The sequence below is a fragment of the Balaenoptera musculus genome, chromosome 11 (assembly GCF_009873245.2).
Source record: "Balaenoptera musculus isolate JJ_BM4_2016_0621 chromosome 11, mBalMus1.pri.v3, whole genome shotgun sequence".
NCBI classification, from domain to species: domain Eukaryota; kingdom Metazoa; phylum Chordata; class Mammalia; order Artiodactyla; family Balaenopteridae; genus Balaenoptera; species Balaenoptera musculus.
The window spans coordinates 79,502,253-79,522,569 of record NC_045795.1 but is presented as its reverse complement, the minus strand read 5'-3'; the positions used below and the strand labels follow the sequence as shown (position 1 = coordinate 79,522,569).

General features: G+C 40.2%; 1 protein-coding gene across 15 annotated transcripts in view; it reads left to right on the top strand.

Moving 5' to 3' along the window:
• The window catches only part of MAGI1 (membrane associated guanylate kinase, WW and PDZ domain containing 1), a 610,393-nt gene that overhangs the window by 533,805 nt on the left and 56,271 nt on the right, over positions 1 to 20,317 (top strand). The window lies entirely within an intron of this gene.

Genomic DNA, 20,317 nt, shown 5'->3' with positions numbered 1-20,317 from the left:
TCTCCTGAACCTGGTCGACACAGTGTGCATGCAAAACGTGGCTCTCGGCCACTCTTCCAGCCTCATCTCACACTCCTCTCCCTTCCTCGCTGTGCTTGGCCACCTGGGTTCTTTTCTGTAGTGCCTTCACTACTCTAAGCCCTTCTGTCTCAGGGCCTTTGCACTTTCTGTTTCCACTGCTTGGAAGACTCTTTTCCCCAGCTCTTCACTTGGCTGGCTCGGCCTCATTCAGGGCTCCTGCTGAGAGAGGGCTTCTCTGATTACTTATCTAAAGTAGCCCCCAGCACTCCTATGTAATCTCTGCTGCATCACCCCATTTCTTAATAGCTTTTATCATGATCATTATTATCACAAGCCATTGTTTTATATATTTACTTATTTTTCTTTGTTCCTCTCTCTTTTTCTTTTTTTTTAATTGGAGTATAGTTTTTAAAATTTTTATTGGAGTATAGTTGATTTACAGTGTTATGTCAGTTTCAGGCGTACCGCAAAGTGAATCTGTTATACATATACATATATTCACTCTTTTTTAGATTCTTTTCCCATATAGGTCATTACAGAGTATTGAGTAGAGTTCCCTGTGCTATACTGTAGGTCCTTATTGGTTATCTACTTTATATATAGTAGCGTGTATATGTCAATCCCAATCTTCCAATTTATCCCTCCCCCAACCTTACCCCCGGGAATCATAAGTTTATTTTCTACATCTGTAAATCTATTTCTGTTTTGTAGATAAGTTCATTTGTACCCTTTGTTTTTCGATTCCACATATCAGCGATATCATATGATATTTGTCTTTCTCTGACTTCACTCAGTGTGACAATCTCTAGGTCCATCCAAGTTGCTGCAAATGGCATTATTTCATTCTTTGTAATGACTAATATTCCATTGTATATATGTACCACATCTTCTTTATCCATTCCTCTGTTGATGTGCATTTAGGTTGCTTCCATGTCCTGGCTTTCGTAAATAGCACTGCAGTGAACATTGGGGTGCGTGTATCTTTTTGAATTATTGTTTTCTCCAGATATATGCCCAAGAGTGGGATTGCTGGATCAGATAGTAGCTCTATTTTTAGTTTTTTAAGGAACCTGCATACTGTTCTCCATAGTGGCTTTACCAGTTTACATTCCCACCAACAGTGTAGGCGGGTTCCCTTTACTCTCTCTTTTTCATTCGAATATAAGCTCCATAAAGCCAGAGCCCACCTCTGTATGTTGACAGCTGTATCCCCAGTACTTAACACAGTACCCGACTCCCGCTAGGTGTTCATGAATGAATAGGTAATGAATGAATGAATGGATATGTGATTATTTATACTTGGCAGCAACAACGGCTCCACCAATCGTATTAAAAACATCTCAGCATACCCACATTTTAATGAAGGGGTTAAAGATCTCAGAGAAGTGGGGTATTCTAAATCCTGAGACAGTTGGCTTTCTTTCCCCTGCCAGCAACCCCCCACCTCTGTGCCCCCGGAACTCCCAGGACCTCACACTGAGAAACATTTTCCGCCTGTTGAAATGTCTTGCTCCTGGGTCTGTACTTGTGACTAATCTTGATTGATCACCTCCCACAATGGGCCTGAGTTTGGTCGTTTCCTTGACCCTTGCCAATAGGATGTGTTTCATGCACAGAGTATTCTGACCCTCTGAAAAGAGATCAGGACCCAGACTTTTATTTCCTCTCGGTTTCACTGAGACAGAAAAGCTTGTTTATGTCGCAACAGCCATGTCCTCGGGCTCTCGTGAAGCTGTGTGTCCTGTGATCAAAATGATTGGGGTTGTGGGAAGGAAATCCAAAATTCAGAACTGTCTGTGTGAATCACAATGCTCAGTCCACCCTTCTTGAACAGGTGTAAAACCCATTTGCAGATTTTATTTTTTAAAAAGTTATTTCTACCAGTACAATTTTGAAGTTTCTTCTTGTACCTAGACCACTTGACTGCACAGATAATTTTGTTTTAAACAGTGACCAAGATGTAGTAGGAAGTGACTTGAGGTTAAGGATGAGGAGGAGAGGGTGGGGGTGGGGGATGATGGTACCTGGCACTTACAGACAAGTGAGCAGTTTACAAAGCACTTTTCAAACCTACGCACACCTCTCATGTCATTTTTACCACATCCCTGAAAAGGAAGGTACCAACCAACAGTAGGATTGAGAAGTTCACCTGGATTCTCTGGTTTCCAGTCTAGTGCTCTGCCCTACTAAACTCTGAACACCACTGATTTTTGCACAATTGCTGGTTTCAGTGTCCGGCAACTTGGAAACTTTTAAATAGTTCTTGGTACATCAGGGCATCTGTGATTCAGCCACTGCTCATTTGACATCACAAATCACCCTGCTCTCCTTCTTCATTTATTTGCTCCTTCGTTTCTTTTGTCATTTTGTTCAGTTTTTCTTTTCCATTCAGTTCACTTTTAAGGAGACCAAAAAGTAAAATCTTATTGTAATTTACTAACTTACAGTGGTTACTGGAGCCATATTGTAATGAATTTGCCCAAATTAGCAAACAACTCGTTATAAAAATATACCCCTTGATTTCAAATATGTTTACATTTTCTCTTCTTAATTCCTAAGACCTTCTTTTGGTTAACACCATTATATTTTATAACATTAAATTAATAAGATCCAGAATATATTGCCACATTAGTCAACATCTACATAGTTTATTCCAGAACCTGCGTAATTTAAAATCACTGTAACATCAGCAGTCTTTAAAATATGCCATATGCCTTATGTTTGATTTATGTGTCAGAAAGTTTGTACATCTGCACTTGGCAAGCTAACACCAGCTACTATTAATCTTTCTAGAAAGCATATAAATGTATTTGTTTCTGCCATATATCAGTTACTTGAACTGGGGCTGGCATTTTAATCATTCCTCTTGTATGCTGGGGGTGTAAATGAGAAGGTTTGATGATCATTTAGGATAGCGGCTAGGTTAAATGAGAAAGTAAATGGCCACTTCACTGATTCTTTCTAATGAATCTTATTTACATCATAACTCCTGGTAAGCAGATTGATAAACTCATTAAGTCTACACCTTTCTTGATTCTCAGGAATTCATATCTCAAAGGTGGGGCTTTCTATGCTTTAAAGAACTAGTCTTTTCTACTTTGGGGCAGAACTTAGCTACATTTGTATTTTGGTTTTCACTCTTAACTCCCAAGCTCATTTTTTATTTTTGTTCTGGTCGAAATCAGGTGCATTTTGGTTTTTAGCATTTTTTTTTTTAATCCCGCTCCCACCAATGGAAGTTAGCAGAGTTTGAAATATCATTTGTAAATTTCTGGAGACAGTTTCCTAGGTCAGGCTTGGGCTTGCTGGGCGTGTCGATCCATAGCCCTGGCAGCTGGGACCATTACCTATTTGTTTGCAAGTGTCTTCTTTATAAACATGTCCGTGCCTACGGATGTCACTCACGTTCTTAAAGGGCAGCGCCTTCTTCCTGTGCCTGGCTGCCCATCTTCCCATGGTAAGTCCTTTCCTCCTTCTCCCTCTGCTGTCCAGTAAGGAGAATGCCTTTTATTTTTCTTAATTTTTCACATGGCATGTGCATTCAGACAGCCCATCACCTGACACCAGTGTGAGTCTAGAGGCTTTTTTAAGCGTTTGGAAAATCATGCTAGAAGGTGATTACTATAGTTTTGAATATTTTTTTTTGAATTTACAAAAGATGTAGAATTTGTTCCATAAAGCTTTTTTTACTTTAAAAGAGGGAGTGGGACTTCCCTGGTGGTCCAGTGGTTAAGACTTTGCCTTCCAATGCAGGGGGTACGAGTTGGATCCCTGGTCAGGGAGCTAAGATCCCACACGCCTCGCAGCCAAAAAACCAAAACATAAAACAGAAGCAATATTGTAACAAATTCAGACTTCCCTAGTGGCGCAGTAGTTGGGAGTCCACCTGCCAATGCAAGGGACACGGGTTCGATCCCTGGTCTGGGAGAATCCCACATGCCACGGAGCAACTAAGCCCGTGCACCACAACTACTGTGCCTGTGCTCTAGAGCCCGCAAGCCACAACTACTGAGCCTGCGTGCCACAACTACTGAAGCCCGTGCGCCTAGAGCCTGTGCTCTGCAACAAGAGAAGCCACCACAATGAGAAACCCGCACATCGCAATGAAGAATATCCCCCACTCACTGCAACTAGAGGAAGCCCATGTGCAGCAATGAAGACCCAACACAGCCAAAAATAATTTTAAAAAATATTGTAACAAATTCAATAAAGACTTTAAAAATGGTTAAAAAAGAAAGAAAGAAAAAGAAAAGGGATTATATTGGGATTTCCCTGGTGGCGCAGTGGATAAGACTCCCAGCTCCCAGTGCAGGGGGCCCAGGTTCGATCCCTGGTTGGGGAACTAGATCCCACATGCATGCCGCAACTAAGTCTGCAAGCCATAGCTAAGGAGCCCGCCTGCCGCAAATAAGACCCCACGCGACCAAATAAATAAACAATTTTTTTTAAAGGGGATTATATTATATGTAGCATAACTACCTGTGCCCCCTGTGTATTTTGTATATTTGCCTAATTTATACCTAGTAGGAGGTATGACACTCTTGAAGATCTCATTTGGGGTGGAGTCAGAATACTCTGTTTTAAAAGACAATTTGGAATACTTTATGAAAGTGGAGAATGTGTGTTTTACTTTAGAGAGAAAAAGTGTACTGAAGAAAAAGCTGAGCTAGAGGTTCCGGGAGCCCGCCTCCAGTTCAAACTGTGCCCATAGCTCCTCTGTGCCTCTGACTGGGTTACAGCTCTTGCCCTGAGACTCATTTCTTTATCCAAAAAAATGGATATTTTGCACTAGCTCATCTTTAGGGTGACCCCTGCTAACTCTAATTTATTGCCCAAAAATGGCCTCATTGATGTGTAGGGGAAAGACCACAAGATTCGAGAGTCAGACAATGCGAGTTTAAATTGCAACTCCTGCCTTTATTCCCTTTGTGACCTTCGGCAAGTCATCTGAAAAAAGGTAGCATCTGTGCCAATTCCTGACCTAGAAGCAAGTCACATGATACATCGGTGGTGTTTTACTGATATCCCCTAGTATCAGAAGCCACTGGGTATGGTGGGTTTCTTTTTTAAAAAAGAAAAAAACAAACTCTAGCGTGCACCTGCAGAAGTTTAATTTCAGTGCATGATGAGCAGGAACCTGTATTGTTTTTAGAAGCTGCACTGGCAATGCTGATGTAAAATCAGAATTGCAGTCAGTTTCAGGCTTCTGCCCTCGTGGTCCCTTCTCATTCTGATTCTGTGACATACAACTTGAGAGTGAAATAAGTTTATAACTCAACAGTTATTTTCATTTCTAAGTAATTTCTTCTTTTAAAGTCCGATTTCTAAGCAACAGATTTCTCCGTCTTCCCTAAGATCCATTGCAGCTCCCAAATCTGACATTTTTCTACTTCCGAGGAGGATGGAAAGGAAGACTTGATCTCAGAGATGCTTCTCTTGAGCACAGCTCTCCAGTGGCTTTTACTGATCACAACAGAATTAGAAGTGGTGCTCTGTATACAGAGTGCTCTTGTCAGGGTACTAAGTAATTTTAGGATCTGAATATAAAGTAACGAAATGTTAGGATTCCTGGAGGGGAGGACTATATCCAGCTTGCACTTTTGTATTCCTGGCACGTCATGGGGAACCTGGCATGTGGTAAGGTCTTAGTAAATACTAGCTGGATAAATTAAACTTTCTCTGCAAGTCACATTAGAAAATTAATTATATAGCTTTGTAGTCCCTCTTCATCACTTCAGAAAGATAAAAAAGAGATGTTAAAAGGCAAAATGAAATATGAAAATCATGGTGGTGATAGTAATAATGTTACAATAATCATTGATTACTCACTATGTACCAGGATTGTAACCATGGTACAAGTAATACATACATGTACACACAGGGGGAAATAAAACCTCACAACATCCCACTGTTGTGACCACGTTGGAACCATCCATTTGCAGTGTGATTCTGAATAGGACCCTGTGGGAAATGAAGGCAGTGATTAGTAGGAGAAAAAAAAAGAAGTGAAGGAATTGCTTTTGTTGTAGGTGTTGAGATTCCACAGCTGAATTTGCTTAGTATAAAGCAAGAGAGAAATTTCTGGTTTAGTTGGGAAGCATGTATAAGACTCCTCCTTGCTTAAAGCATTTGTAATACATAAAAACATTAAACGCTTCTGCAATGTGCCAGGTGTAGTTGGTTCTAAACATTTTACGTATCATAATTCAGGAGCCCTCTGAGGTGACTAAAACCTTACCTCCACTTTAGAGGAGAGGGTGCTGAGCCCCAGAGAAGCTCAGTGATTTACCCAGAATCACACAGCTGATTAATGCAAGTTAGGATTTGAACCCAGGAATTCTAGTTCCACAGACCGATCTCTTACCCACTATGCTAAGCAGCCTCCTGGCTTGTAGATGAAAAGCTCCAATACCTTTAAGGAGTACATCTTATACATAAAAGAATGAGTAAGGTCTGAAGTCCGTGGCAAATTATTGCCACTTAATTTTCATCCAAATTTACTGATGATAGTTCATTAAATCGTCATCGATCCACACAGGGAAAGCAATATCTATCTCATCATCCAAGCGCATGATTAGCATTACCTCTTCTTTGCATGTGTTTTTCCCCATCTGAAATGATGCAAAACCATCATAATTAGAACCGTGCTGCCGGAGGGTTAAACCTGGGTGATGAGGTGCCTCTTTTCTCTTTGCCCTCTGGTCGAGGACTGGAGAATGAATTGCAAATTGCACTGCTTAAGTGTTTGACTGCCAGAATCTCTTCAGTTTGAGCTGCAGGGCCTCGGAAAGGAGAATTCAGGTTGCTGGCAGAGTGATATCCTAATAGTGGTGGGGTCTGTGTATTCACATCAGCACATGCCATCTATTCCCCCTCCTCTGTCATGTCATCCTCCCACCTCTTGCCCGGCCTCTGCCATCCATCATGTGGCACCTGGCCTTGCTGTGGCCTCGCAACAGGTCTCAAGCCTTCCTCTAGTCCGTTCTCCGGCTAGAGGGACTTAAAGTCAGTTGCAGTCACTGCTCATGTCAGGATGACGTCCCATCATTCAGAGTAAACTCCAAAGTCCTGTGTCACAGACAAGCACTTGCTCTTTCTTCTGTCTGTGTATTTCCTGTCACAGAGAGCCACAGAGCTTTCTCACTCCTGTCCTTGAGGCTTCTGCTCAAAGGTCCTTTCCTTCAAGAAGCCTGCTCTGACCGCTCCGTAGAAAAGAAAACAGCATCCACCGCCATCATGCTCTGCTCTGTCCTTCTTTCTCAGGCCATGGACCCTTCCTTGTGGTCTCTGTGAGAGTAGGGACTGGGTCTCAATCATTATTTGATCCCCTACCGCCTAAAATCATGCCTGGCACATTGTAGGTCTTCAGAAAATCATCTATATTGAAGGAAAACTATGAATTAATGCAAGGCCCTTTGTTCTCATAAATGCTCATCATCCTTTAGAGAACTTTCTGGGGTGAGAGCTTGTCATTAGAGCTGGGGAAACAGGCAGCGGGAGATGGACCACCTCGAAAATCACACAGCATGAAGGTGAGACAGCCTGACTTCCAACCCAGGTTTGTTGGCCTGTAAAGCCCATGCCCTCTGTCACAGGCTGTTCTAAATGACAAGGAAAAAATGATACAAATAAACTTATATAGAAAACAGAAATAGACCCACAGACATAGAAAACAAACTCAAGGTTACCAAACAGAACATTGTAAATCAACTCTACTTCAATAAAATAAATAAATAAATAAATAAATAAATGACAAGGAAATGCATTTCATGGCAGTGGATCATGTTGGTCCAATTAAGCCTGTTCTCCAGGTCCAGTGCAGTAGTCGCTATCCACATGTGGCTATTTAATTAATTAAAGCTAAATACGACGTAAAATTTAGTCCAACTGGCCACGTTTCAAGAACCGAATAGCCACATGTGGCCAGTGGCTGCCATATTGGACAGTGCAGTTATAGAACCTTTCCACCCTCGTAGAAAATGCTGTTGGACAGTGCTGCTCGAGAGATTTTGATTATTTTGCCCTCAAAGGTGATATGTCGCATGTCCTTTATTTTACCCTTTCTCTTATATGCCTTTGATAGAAGAAAAATACGGAATTGAAGGCAACTTTATGGTTAATACATTTCTTTTTATATAATAATAGGTGCTATTTATTAAATTCTTTCCATGTGTAGGTACTGCTCTAAGCTCTTTACATGTGTTAACTGGATGTTAGGGGGGTCACAAGGAATTGAGACTCAGAGAACATGAAAGACTTGTAAAGTCTTAGCACTTGGGCAACCTGCTCTGTCCTAATCCTCAGACAGCTCATCAACTTTTAATGGGGATTATAGGGCTTCCACCTGGCCAGGAAGCATCTCATCTTTAATCCTGGACTGATGTTAAGGAACTTAAATTATTTTATTATGTAAAGTATCTTCACTCTAAAAAGAAGAAGAAACTTTTTTTATGAATTTTATTTTTTTTAATACAGCAGGTTCTTATTAGTTATCCGTTTTATATATATTAGTGTATATATGTCAATCCAATCTCCCAATTCATCCCACCACCCCCCTCCACCACCCTGCTTTCCCTCCTTGGTGTCCATGCATTTGTTCTCTACATCTGTGTCTCTATTTCTACCTTGCAAACCAGTTCATCTGTACCATTTTTCTAGATTCCACACATATGCGTTAATATTCAATATTTGTTTTTCTCTTTCTGACTTACTTCATTCTGTATGACATTCTCTACGTCCATCCATGTCTGTACAAATGACTCGATTTTGTTCCTTTTTATGGCTGAGTAATACTGCATTGTACCTATGTACCACATCTTCTTTATCCATTCATCTGTTGATGGACACTTAGGTTGCTTCCATGTCCTGGCTATTGTAAATAGAGCTGCAATGAACATTTTGGTACATGACTCTTTTTGAATTATGGTTTTCTCTGGGAATATGCCCAGTAGTGGGATTGCTGGGTCGTATGGTAGTTCTATTTTTAGTTTTTTAAGGAACCTCCATACTGCTCTCCATAGTGGCTGTATCAATTAACATTCCCGTCAACAGTGCAAGAGGGTTCCCTTTTCGCCACACCCTCTCCAGCATTTGTTTGTAGATTTTCTGATGATGGCCATTCTGACCAGTGTGAGGTGATACCTCATTGTAGTTTTGATTTGCGTTTTTCTAATAATTAGTGATGTTAAGTAGCTTTTCATGTGCCTCTTGGCCATCTGTATGTCTTCTTTGGAGAAATGTCTATTTAGGTCTTCTGCCCATTTTTGGATTGGGTTGTTTGTTTTTTTAATATTGAGCTGCATGAGCTGTTTATATGTTTTGGAGGTTAATCCTTTGTCTGTCGATTCATTTGCAAATATTTTCTCCCATTCTGAGGGTTGTCTTTTCATCTTGTTTATAGTTTCCTTTGCTGTGCAAAAGGTTTTAAGTTTCAGTAGGTCCCATTTGTTTATTTTTGTTTTTATTTCCATTACTCTAGGAGGTTGGTCAAAAAAGATCTTGCTGTGATTTATGTCAAAGAGTGTTCTTCCTATGTTTTCCTCTAAGAGATTTATAGTGTCTGGTCTTACATTTAGGTCTGTAATCCATTTTGAGTTTATTTTTGTGTATGGTGTTAGGGAGTGTTCTAATTTCATTCTTTTACATGTAGCTGTCCAGTTTTCCCAGCACTACTTATTGAAGAGTCTGTCTTTTCTCCATTGTATATCCTTGCCTCCTTGGTCATAGATTAGTTGACCATAGGTGCGTGGGTTTATCTCTGTGTTTTCTATCCTGTTCCATTGATCTATATTTCTGTTTTTGTGCCAGTACCATATTGTCTTGATTACTGTAGCTTTGTAGTATAGTCTGAAGTCAGGGAGTCTGATTCCTCCAGCTCCGTTTTTTTCCCTCAAGATTGCTTTGGCTATTTGGGGTCTTTTGTGTCTCCATTACAAATTGTAAGATTTTTTATTTTAGTAATTTGATAGGGATTGCATTGAATCTGTAGATTGCTTTGGGTAGTATAGCCATTTTCACAATATTGATTCTCCCAATCCAAGAACATGGTATATTTCTCCATCTGTTTATGTCATCTTTGATTTCTTTCATCAGCATCTTATAGTTTTCTGAGTACAAGTCTTTTGCCTCCTCAGGTAGGTTTATTCCTAAGTATTTTATTCTTTTTGTTGCAATGGTGAATGGGATTGTTTCCTTAATTTCTCTTTCTGATCTTTCATTGTTAGTGTATAGGAATGCAAGAGATTTCTGTGCATTAATTTTGTATCCTGCAACTTTACCAGATTCATTGATGAGCTCTAGTAGTTTTCTGATAGCATCTTTAGGATTCTCTATGTATAGTACCATGTCATCTGCAAACAGTGACAGTTTTACTTCTTCTTTTCCAGTTTGGATTCCTTTTATTTCTTTTTGTTCTCTGAGTGCCATGGCTAGGACTTCCAAAACTATGTTGAATAATAGCGGTGAGAGTGGCCAGTCTTGTCTTGGTCCTGATCTTAGAAGAAATGCTTTCAGTTTTTCACCAGTGAGAATGATGTTTGCTGTGGGTTTATTGTCTATGGTCTTTATTACGTTGAGGTAGGTTCCATCTATGCCCACTTTCTGGAGAGTTTTTATCGTAAATGGGTGTTGAATTTTGTCAGAAGCTTTTTCTGCATCTGTTGAGATGATCATATGGTTTTTATTCTTCAGTTTGTTAACATGGTGTATCACATTGATTGATTTGCATTTATTAAAGAATCCTTGCCTCCCTGGGATAAATCCCACTTGATCATGGTGTATGATCCTTTTAATGTGTTGTTGGATTCTATTTGCTAGTATTTTGTTGAGGATTTTTGCATCTGTGTTCATCAGTGATATTGGTCTGTAATTTTCCTTTTTTTGTAGTGTCTCTGGTTTTGGTAACAGGGTGATGGTGGCCTCGTAGAATGAGTTTGGGAGTGTTCCTTTCTCTGCAATTTTTTGGAAGACTTTGAGAAAGATGGGTGTTAGCTTTTCTCTAAATGTGTGATAGAATTCACCTGTAAAGCCATCTGGTCCTGGACTTTTGTTTGCTGGAAGAGTTTTAACTGGTTTCAATTTCATTACTTGTGATTGGTCTGTCCATATTTTCTATTTCCTCCTGGTTCAGTCTTGGAAGGTTATACCTTTCTAAGAATTTGTCCATTTCTTCCAGGTTGTGCATTTTATTGGCATAGAGTTGCTTGTAGTAGTCTCTTAGGATGCTTTGTATTTCCACAGTGTCAGTTGTAACTTCTCCTGTTTCATTCCTAATTTTATTGATTTGAGTCCTTTCCCTCTTTTTTTGGGGGGATGAGTCTGGCTAAAGGTTTATCAATTTTGTTTATCTTCTCAAATAGCCAGCTTTTAGTTTTATTGATCTTTGCTCTTGTTTTCTTTGTTTCTATTTCATTTATTTCTGCTCCGACCTTTATGATTTCTTTCCTTCTACTAACTTTGGGTTTTGTTTGTTCTTCTTCCTCTAGTTCCTTTAGGTGTAAGGTTAGATTGTTTATTTGAGATTTTTCTTGTTTCTTGAGGTAGGCTTGTATTGCTATAAACTTCCCTCTTAGAACTGCTTTTGCTACATCCCATAGGTTTTGGATCGTCGTGTTTTCATTGTCATTTGTCTCTTGGTATTTTTTTATTTCTTCAGTGATCTCTTGGTTATTTAGTAATGTGTAGTTTAGCCTCCATGTGTTTGTGTTTTTTACATTTTTTCCCCTGTGATTTATTTCTAATCTCATAGCATTGTGGTCAGAAAAGATGCCTGATATGATTTCAATTTTCCTAAATTTACTGAGGCTTGATTTGTGACCCAAGATGTAATCTATCCTGGAGAATGTTCCATGTGCACTTGAGAAGAAAGTGTGTGGAATGTCCCATAAATATCAGTTAAATCTGTCGGGTCTGTTGTGTCATTTAAAGCTTGTGTTTCCTTATTAATTTTCTGTCTGGATGATCTGTCCATTGGTGTAAGTGAGGTGTTATAAAGTCCTCCACTGTTAGTGTGTTACTGTCGATTTCCTCTTTTATAGCTGTTAGCATTTGCCTTATGTATTGAGGTGCTCCTATGTTGAGTGCATATGTAATTATAATTGTTATATCTTCTTCTTAGATTGATCCCTTGATCATTATGTAGTGTCCTTCCTTGTCTCTTGTAACACTCTTTATTTTAAAGCCTATTTTATCTGATATGAATATTACTACTCCAGCTTTCTTTTGATTTCCATTTGCATAGAATATCTTTTTCCCTGTCCTCACTTTCAGTGTGTTTGTGTCTCTAGGTCTGAAGTGGGTCTCTTGTAGACAGTATATTTATGGGTCTTGTTTTTGTATCCATTCAGTGAGCCTGTGTCTTTTGGTTGGAGCATTTAATCCGTTCACATTTAAGGTAATTATCAATATGTATGTTCCTATTACCATTTTCTTAATTGTTTTGGGTTTGTTTTTGTAGGTCCTTGTCTTCTCTTGTGTTTCCCACTTAGAGAAGTTCCTTTAGCATTTGTTGTAGAGGTGGTTTGGTGGTGCTGAATTCTCTTAGCTTTTGCTTGTCTGTAAAGCTTTTGATTTCTCCGTCGAATCTGAATGAGATCCTTGCCGGATAGAGTAATCTTGGTTGTAAGTTCTTCCCTTTTGTCACTTTAAATATATCATGCCATTCCTTTCTGGCTTGTAGAGTTTCTGCTGAGAAATCAGCTGTTAACATTATGGGAGTTCCCTTGTATGTTATTTGTCATTTTTCCCTTGTTGCTTTTGATAATTTTTCTTTGTCTTTGATTTTTGTCAGTTTGATTACCGTGTGTCTCGGCGTGTTTCTCCTTGGGTTTATCCTGCCTGGGACTCTCTGCGCTTCCTGGACTTAGTGGCTATTTCCTTTCCCATGGTAGGGAAGTTTTCGACTATTAATCTCTTCAAACATTTTTTTCAGGTCCTTTCTCTCTCTCTTCTCCTTCTGGGACCCCTATAATGCAAATGTTCATGCGTTTAATGTTGTCCTAGAGGTCTCTTAGGCTGTCTTTATTTCTTTTCATTCTTTTTTCTTTATTCTGTTCCATGGCAATGAATTCCACCATTCTGTCTTCCAGGTCACCTATCCATTCTTCTGCCTCAGTTATTCTGCTATTGATTCCTTCTAGTGTAGTTTTCATTTCAGTTATTGTATTGTTCATCTCTGTTTGTTTGTTCTTTAATTCTTCTAGGTCTTTGTTAAACATATCTTGCATCTTCTCGATCTTTGCCTCCATTCTTATTCCGAGGTCCTGGATCATCTTCACTATCATTATTCTGAATTCTTTTTCTGGAAGGTTGCCTATCTCCACTTCCTTTAGTCGTTTTTCTGGGGTTTTATCTTGTTCCTTCATCTGGTACACAGTCCTCTGACTTTTCATTTTGTCCATCTTTCTGTGAGTGTGGTTTTTGTTCCACAGGCTGCAGGATTGTATTCTTCTTGCTTCTGTTGTCTGCCCTCTGGTGGATGAGGCTATCTAAGAGGCTTGTGCAAGCTTCCTGATGGGAGGGACTGGTGGTGGGTAGAGCTGGGTGTTGCTCTGGTGGGCAGAGCTCAGTAAAACTTTAATCAGCTTGTCTGCTGTTGGGTGGGGCTGAGTTCTCTCCCTGTTGGTTGTTTGGCCTGAGGTGACCCAGCCCTGGAGGCTACAGGCTCTTTGGTGGGGCTAATGGCGGACTCTGGGAGGGCTCATGCCGAGGAGTACTTCCCAGAACTTCTGCTGCCAGTGTCCTTGTCCCTGCAGTGAGCCACAGCCGCCCCCTGCCTCTTCAGGAGACCCTCCAACACTAGCAGGTAGGTCTGGTTCAGTCTCTTATAGGGTCACTGCTCCTTCCCCCTGGGTCCTGATGCACACACTACTTTGTGTGTGCCCTCCAAGAGTGGAGTCTCTGTTTCCCCCAGTCCTGTTGAAGTCCTGCAATCAAATCCCGCTAGCTTTCAAAGTCTGATTCTCTGGGAATTCCTTGTCCCATTGCCGGACCCCCAAGTTGGGAAGCCTGATGTGAGGCTCAGAATCTTCACTCCGGTGGGTGAACTTCTGTGGTATAAGTGTTCTCCAGTTTGTGACTCACCCACCCAGTGGTTATGGGATTTGACTTTATTGTGATTGTGCCCCTCCTACTGTCTCACTGCAGCTTCTCCTTTGTGTTTGGATGTGGGGTATCTTTTTCTGGTGAGTTCCAGTGTCTTCCTGTTGATGATTATTCAGCAGTTAGTTGTGATTCCGGTGCTCTTGCAAGAGGGAGTGAGCGCACGTCCTTCTACTCCTCCATCTTGAACCAATCTCCAAAAGAGGAAGAAACTTTAACGCAAGAAAAATTCACCTTAAATTCTTATATATAAAATAATATATAATCTGCTGCATGAGCATCAGCAATTTACAGTTTGTCAGACCTCTATTTAAAAAGGAAGATGTGGAAGTTTTCTTGGTATATTTATGTGATTCAGTATCTCAAACTAATTGACCTCTGTGCTTACCTGTGGTACTTGGTTTTTCTAGTAATTTTGGAAGTCGAGTCCTCTTGTCAAATCTAGTGTACTACCTAATATTTTCCTAGCTATTAAATGTTTTTCACATTAATTTAACAAACTTCCTGTCACTTCCATGGTGCTAAACAGGCTGCCATTTGTATTTACTATTAAGGAGCTGCCTTTATTTCTAATGCAGTTTTTAAGTTGCTGTTTTGGTTTATGGCCATGGTTGAAAGTTATCAAGGATTTTAGTTGAGAATTCTTTATAGGAGGGTAGGTCACATTTACATTTGAGATGACTTCTAGCAAAAGATGAGATAAATTTTAAAATGTCTCTATTTTAGTTCTTTCATTATACAATGTATACAAATTACCCCTCACTTTCAGCATCTTAAGTAAGGAACTCTGATTTTTGTTCTCATAATTTTTAAATTGATTTTGGTCCTAATTTTTAAACCTAAGCAGACTGCATTTATTTGTTCTAACATTTATATGCAGGTTTTGACTTGGTTGGATGGTTTGAGTTGTAATCCTGTCATATTCATAATGCAAAGTAATCAGCACACCTAAAACCGCATTATTGTTTTTGTTTTTGTTTTTTTCTGGTACGGGAATGTCTCATCCTCCTTGAAGGTAAACTTAATGCACCGAGTTAGTTGTTTTTGTGCATTATTTATTATAAATGTGTGTGATTTATAATTCTCATTAAAGAGTGGTGACATCGTTTCCCCTTTCTGGAAGAGTGTAGGAATTTCAAGTTAGAATTATTACATTGGTCGGCAGGCTGTAGAATAATCATTCTGTGTTTCTATCTACAGGGCTAAATTTGAATGTAAAGAGGTTCTTTTGTTTTCCCCTTTTCAGGGACAAATTCATGAACATGGTGGGCCAGGTGTTGTCTAGGTGCTGTGAATCAAACAGACCATCCAAAAACAAAGCAAACAAGTTTGCTCCTGATTTCATGAACCTTTTATTCTAGAGGAAGGAAAGAAAGGGCAGAAATAATCAGATGAACAAGAAAATATCATCCAGAGAGAAGTGCTATGAAGGAAATAAAACTGGATGAAGTTTTAAGGGTAGGGCCGAGAGGACTGCTTTCGATTAGGTGGTGAGATTTGAATGACCATGAGGAAGGAAACAGCATTCCACGAACAAGGGACAGTTAGTGCAAAGGCCCCAGAAAAGAACTAGAATGTGAGACAGCGTGGCTGAAGAAAGGTGAGCAAGAGGAATGGTGATGAGTTTCAGAGACCAACAACCAGGGTTAGGAATTTGGATTTTATTTTCTGTGTGATGTTCAGTTTTAAGAATGAAGGGACGAGATCTCATTAACATTGTTAGACAATCCCTCTGGCATATTTGTGAAGAACAGATTTTAGAGGAGTTGGCATGGAAGGGGGAGACCCAGTAGGGCCATTGTGGTTGGAGAAGGGAGTTGGCAGCGTAGAATCAAGTGATGGCAGTGGGGACGGGGGAAGTGGGGCATTGGGGATGTGTTTGGAGAGTCAATAGGACTTGGTATGTTGACTCAGAATCAGGGTTGGCAAACTCTTCTGGGAAGGGCCAGATTGGTCAATATTTTCACTTTGTGGGCCATACGGTTTCTGTCACCTCTGCTCTCCTCTGCCTTTGTAGCAGATGATATGGAAGCAAATGGATTGGTAACATTCCAAGAAAACATTTTTTTAAAAAATTTTATTGGAGTATAGTTGATTTACAATGTTATGTTAGTTTCAGGTGAACCACAAAGTGAATCTGTTATACATATACATATATCCACTCTTTTTTAGATTGTTTTCCCATATAGGTCATTACAGAGTATTAAGTAGAGTTCCCTGTGCTATACAGTAGGTCCTTATTAGTTATCTATTTTATATATAGTAGTGTGTATATGTCAATCCCAATCTCTCAATTTATCCACTCTGCTTAGGGCCAGATAATTCTTTGTTACAGGGGTCCATCCTGTGAATTGTAGGATGTTTAACAGAATCCCTGATCTCTGCCCAGTAGCGTACCTGCCTCCACACCTCCTCCCCCAATTTGGCATGACCCACTCATGTATTTTTTAGTAGTCTCTTTAAAAAGTCTTTTAAAATTTGCATGCCTTTACCTGGCACCAACAATTCCAGTTTGCCACAGGCCTGCCATTCCCTTTTATCTTCCATCTGGCCTCACGCACTCTTCTCCATTACCTGCCCGCTGCCCGCAGACAGCGGAGTTTGAGACCCAAAGACAGCATGTGTGCACGTACTGACGGGGGCATGGAGGGCATGGACCTGCTGTGGGCCTGTTTCCTAGAAATTTCTTTTTACCATCATCATCTCAAAACTTCAGGAACTGGCTGCTTTTCCTTTCTTTTTGGTTTAATTTAAACTTTTTTTTTTTTAAACAAAAGAAAGAAGATATCCTCAGACTTTTTTTTCCCTTGACGCTGGAGTTTATTTTCTACCTTTACTTTGGTTCCATATGAAAATTAACTAGTGATCACCTCCTTGGGATGGGGACTCCGACGCAAAAAGCATCTGCTATGAGGAACGTTATTACGTTTCTTCTTATTATTTTGCCTTCTCTGATACTAGTTTTGCGACCTCACTTCATTGAGATTCTCTTTATTGGAAGAGGTGTCTTCCTAGTCTCCCCTCTAAGCATTTTGCAGTTCTGAACATCTTCAAAACTATTCTCTGAGGCAGAGAGTTTACTCGGGGTAATATTTTTCCACCTTCCTTCATTTTCCTCAAATTAAATCACACATTCTTAACCACCATCTGGAATTAAGTGTCTGCTATGGTTTTTATTGAGTCTGTCTTTGCATTGCCACCTGCAGATTTAAAAACATTCCCCAACCTGTACCTTGCCTGTTATTTCCCCTTTTTGTATACCTGCTCAGAGATTAGTCATGTCCCTTATTTATGAATATAATCCTTTTTGGTTCTGAAATCTTGTTGGTAGAATCTTAATGTCTGAAAATAGCACTGGGTCCTTAGGAGTGTTGTTTCCACTGGCAAAATGGAACTTGCCTTTTTGATGCCAAGTTGGTACCTGGTTTTATTGTATATTCCTGTTCCTTTTTGTGTTTCTAATGTTCTCAATGTTTTTTGTTTCTCACCACATACAGCAAACACTATTCATTCTTTCTTTCATTCAGTGGAACTTCAGCACTGTGCTAATCTCTCATAATAGATGAATGATGTGCAAGTAAACATCTAAAATACAGCGTGGTTAATCACATCCTCTCCATTTCCTCGTGCTTAATTCTTTTTCTAGAAATTCCATTTGCCATATTACCTTTGCCTTGAAAAATTCTCATATACTGTTTTTGTGATTTTAACATTTGAGGCACAGTTATTCAAAGGATCCTTTTGTACTGTATCTTAGAGTAGCAGTCATAATAGCTAGGAAACTGCAACGTGGAGCAATTTTAAGATTCTGTAATAGAGAGAATTCCTTTCCATCCCTGGTGTCGGCTATCAGCTCACCTCATTCAGCAACCTAAGTTTTCATTAGACATTTATTTTGACAGTTGGTATGTTCAGAGGCCATGGCATGAGGAACCCATCGAAAACTCTGTATTTAAAAAAGCTTTCTTGTAGTTGCATAAACACTAATCAGTTTATTTTAATCATTTGGAGATAGTTGGAATTAGGTCTGTGCTTCCTGAGATATTTATGTTGTTTCTAAATTGAAAAATGTTCTCCGTCATTACTTTTGCCATAGATACCATTGACCAAAGGGGGAAATGCTTGCGCTGGAAAAATAAAAGCAGTGCCTATGAATTCATGGGGTTCTTTGTTTATGTAGTCTGCCCCTACAAAGCCACTTTCACTTTGACTTTGGTGGGTGAAGGAAGAAGAGACAGTTGTTTTTTTATCCCAGAGTTTCTCAGACTGGGCACTCTTGGTGTCATGGCCTGGATGATTCTTTGTTGTGAGGGGCTGTCCTGTGCATCATGGGACGTGTCACAGCGCCCCCGGCCTGTACCCACTGGAGGCCAGCAGCACTCTCCTCCTCCCCAGCGACGATACCCAGCAGTGTCTTCGGACATGGCCAGTGTCCCCTGAAGGGCAGCAGCAACCTGGACTGGGAACCATGGCTTTAACCCCTTCGACACCCTTTGTTTTTACTTCTCGGAAATGCTGCGTCTTATTTTTTTTACGATGCAAATGAAATCTGTTTATGGATTTTTGTGTGTTGAACTTGGATGGAAGAGATTTCACGGGAGAAGTCCCCATTTCTTCTCAGTCGTTGCTTCTGCATCAGCTCAGTGATGGAAGTAACCCCTTGGCCACGTCACATCTCCCTTCTGGCCTCCTCTCTGCCACTCGCTAGCAACACAGCCTGAGCCAGCTATGGGCAATGTCCCCGAGCCTCTGCATTATCATCTGAAATATAAATGGACCTGTACCTTCCTCAGTACTGCAGTGAGGATGGAATGAGGTGAGGGCTCATCTTACCCACACTGCTGCCCCATCCTGATGGAGGGTTGACTGCTCTGTAGGATTGGTTGGGGCTTAGGAGAAAGGAGGTGGATAAGATACTCAGGTGGTCCTACCATTTTCAATACTTTAGTAGTAGTTTTCTGGGGTAGAGAAATGAGAAGGCAAAAAAGAGGCGCCTGAAGAAAAAACGTGGCTGGAGATGTTCCTTCTTCTGGTCTGTGATAACAGTGATTTTCAGTAAACAGGGAAATGAGAAAAAGCAGGAGAGAGTAGCAGGTTATTCATGAAGTGAAGTTTTTCGAAGGTGTAAGACTCTCTTTTAGAGATTATATCCTTCCTATTTTTTTTTTTTCTGCTGAACTATCCTTTTACTTATGGAATGGTAGTCGGTTGTTATTTACCTCCCCCTTTTTAATGTTCCTAGTTTGCAGAATAAGGAATTGGCATCTTGTGACCAGTCGCTCAAATCTGTTTAGTGAAAATTTGCTGGTCCCTGAAATCTAAAATGCAGGAATCACTGCTGTAGGGAAGGAGGCTGTCAGGAAGTTAGGGAGAGAAGAGGAAAGGAGGGTAGATGCTTGGAAGTAATGTGTGAGTGGCGGTCTAGAATCCAAACCATGGGAAGGGCAATGGGAACCTCTGCCTTTGTCTTACCAAGTGCTTCCATGGTCTCTTAATTTAGGGAGAAGCTGAGCGTGAGCTCAAGGCCAGGGATGGATTCATCACTTTTCTCTGTGTTGCGCCTACAAAATACTACGTTTTTTTGCTTAGACTCTTTCAGAAATTCTTTGTCATGTATAAGTTATTAGGGTAACCCAGGGAATGTTCAATCCAAAAGCAAGAGAAAAATTGGGTGAACTGTACACATTCAGTGTGCATGGGGCACCTGAAAATATCCATGGCTAATTCCTTCCGTATAAAAAGCAGTCTCAAAAACTTTATGACAGCTTTTAAAAATCCATTTCCAGTGTATTTACATTAAGTTCTAAACCTGTTTAGAGCCTCATTTCCTTAAAAAAAACAAAAAAAAAACAAAAAACCCTGCCAAAATCAAACAGGAGAGGGAGCAAAAGGATTCTGGCATTTGATCTCTGCCATGAGAAACGTGTTGAGTATCTTCTGCACTATAAATGCTTACTGGGGGATCATCTATGTTGTTTCCAGTGTGAATTTCTGTTACTTACTCTTCCCTGCCATAAATGCAGTGTACTTCTTCACAGCAGTGCCCTGTTGTATATCTCGTTCCCAGCTAAAATATTTCATTAAATGGCCTTGCAGTCCTTGAATTTCCCCTGCCTCTTAAATGTACTTGACCGATAAAAGTTCTTTCTAATTGATATTCATCCTGAGTGGGGACAGTGTGTGTGTTGGGGTGTATGGG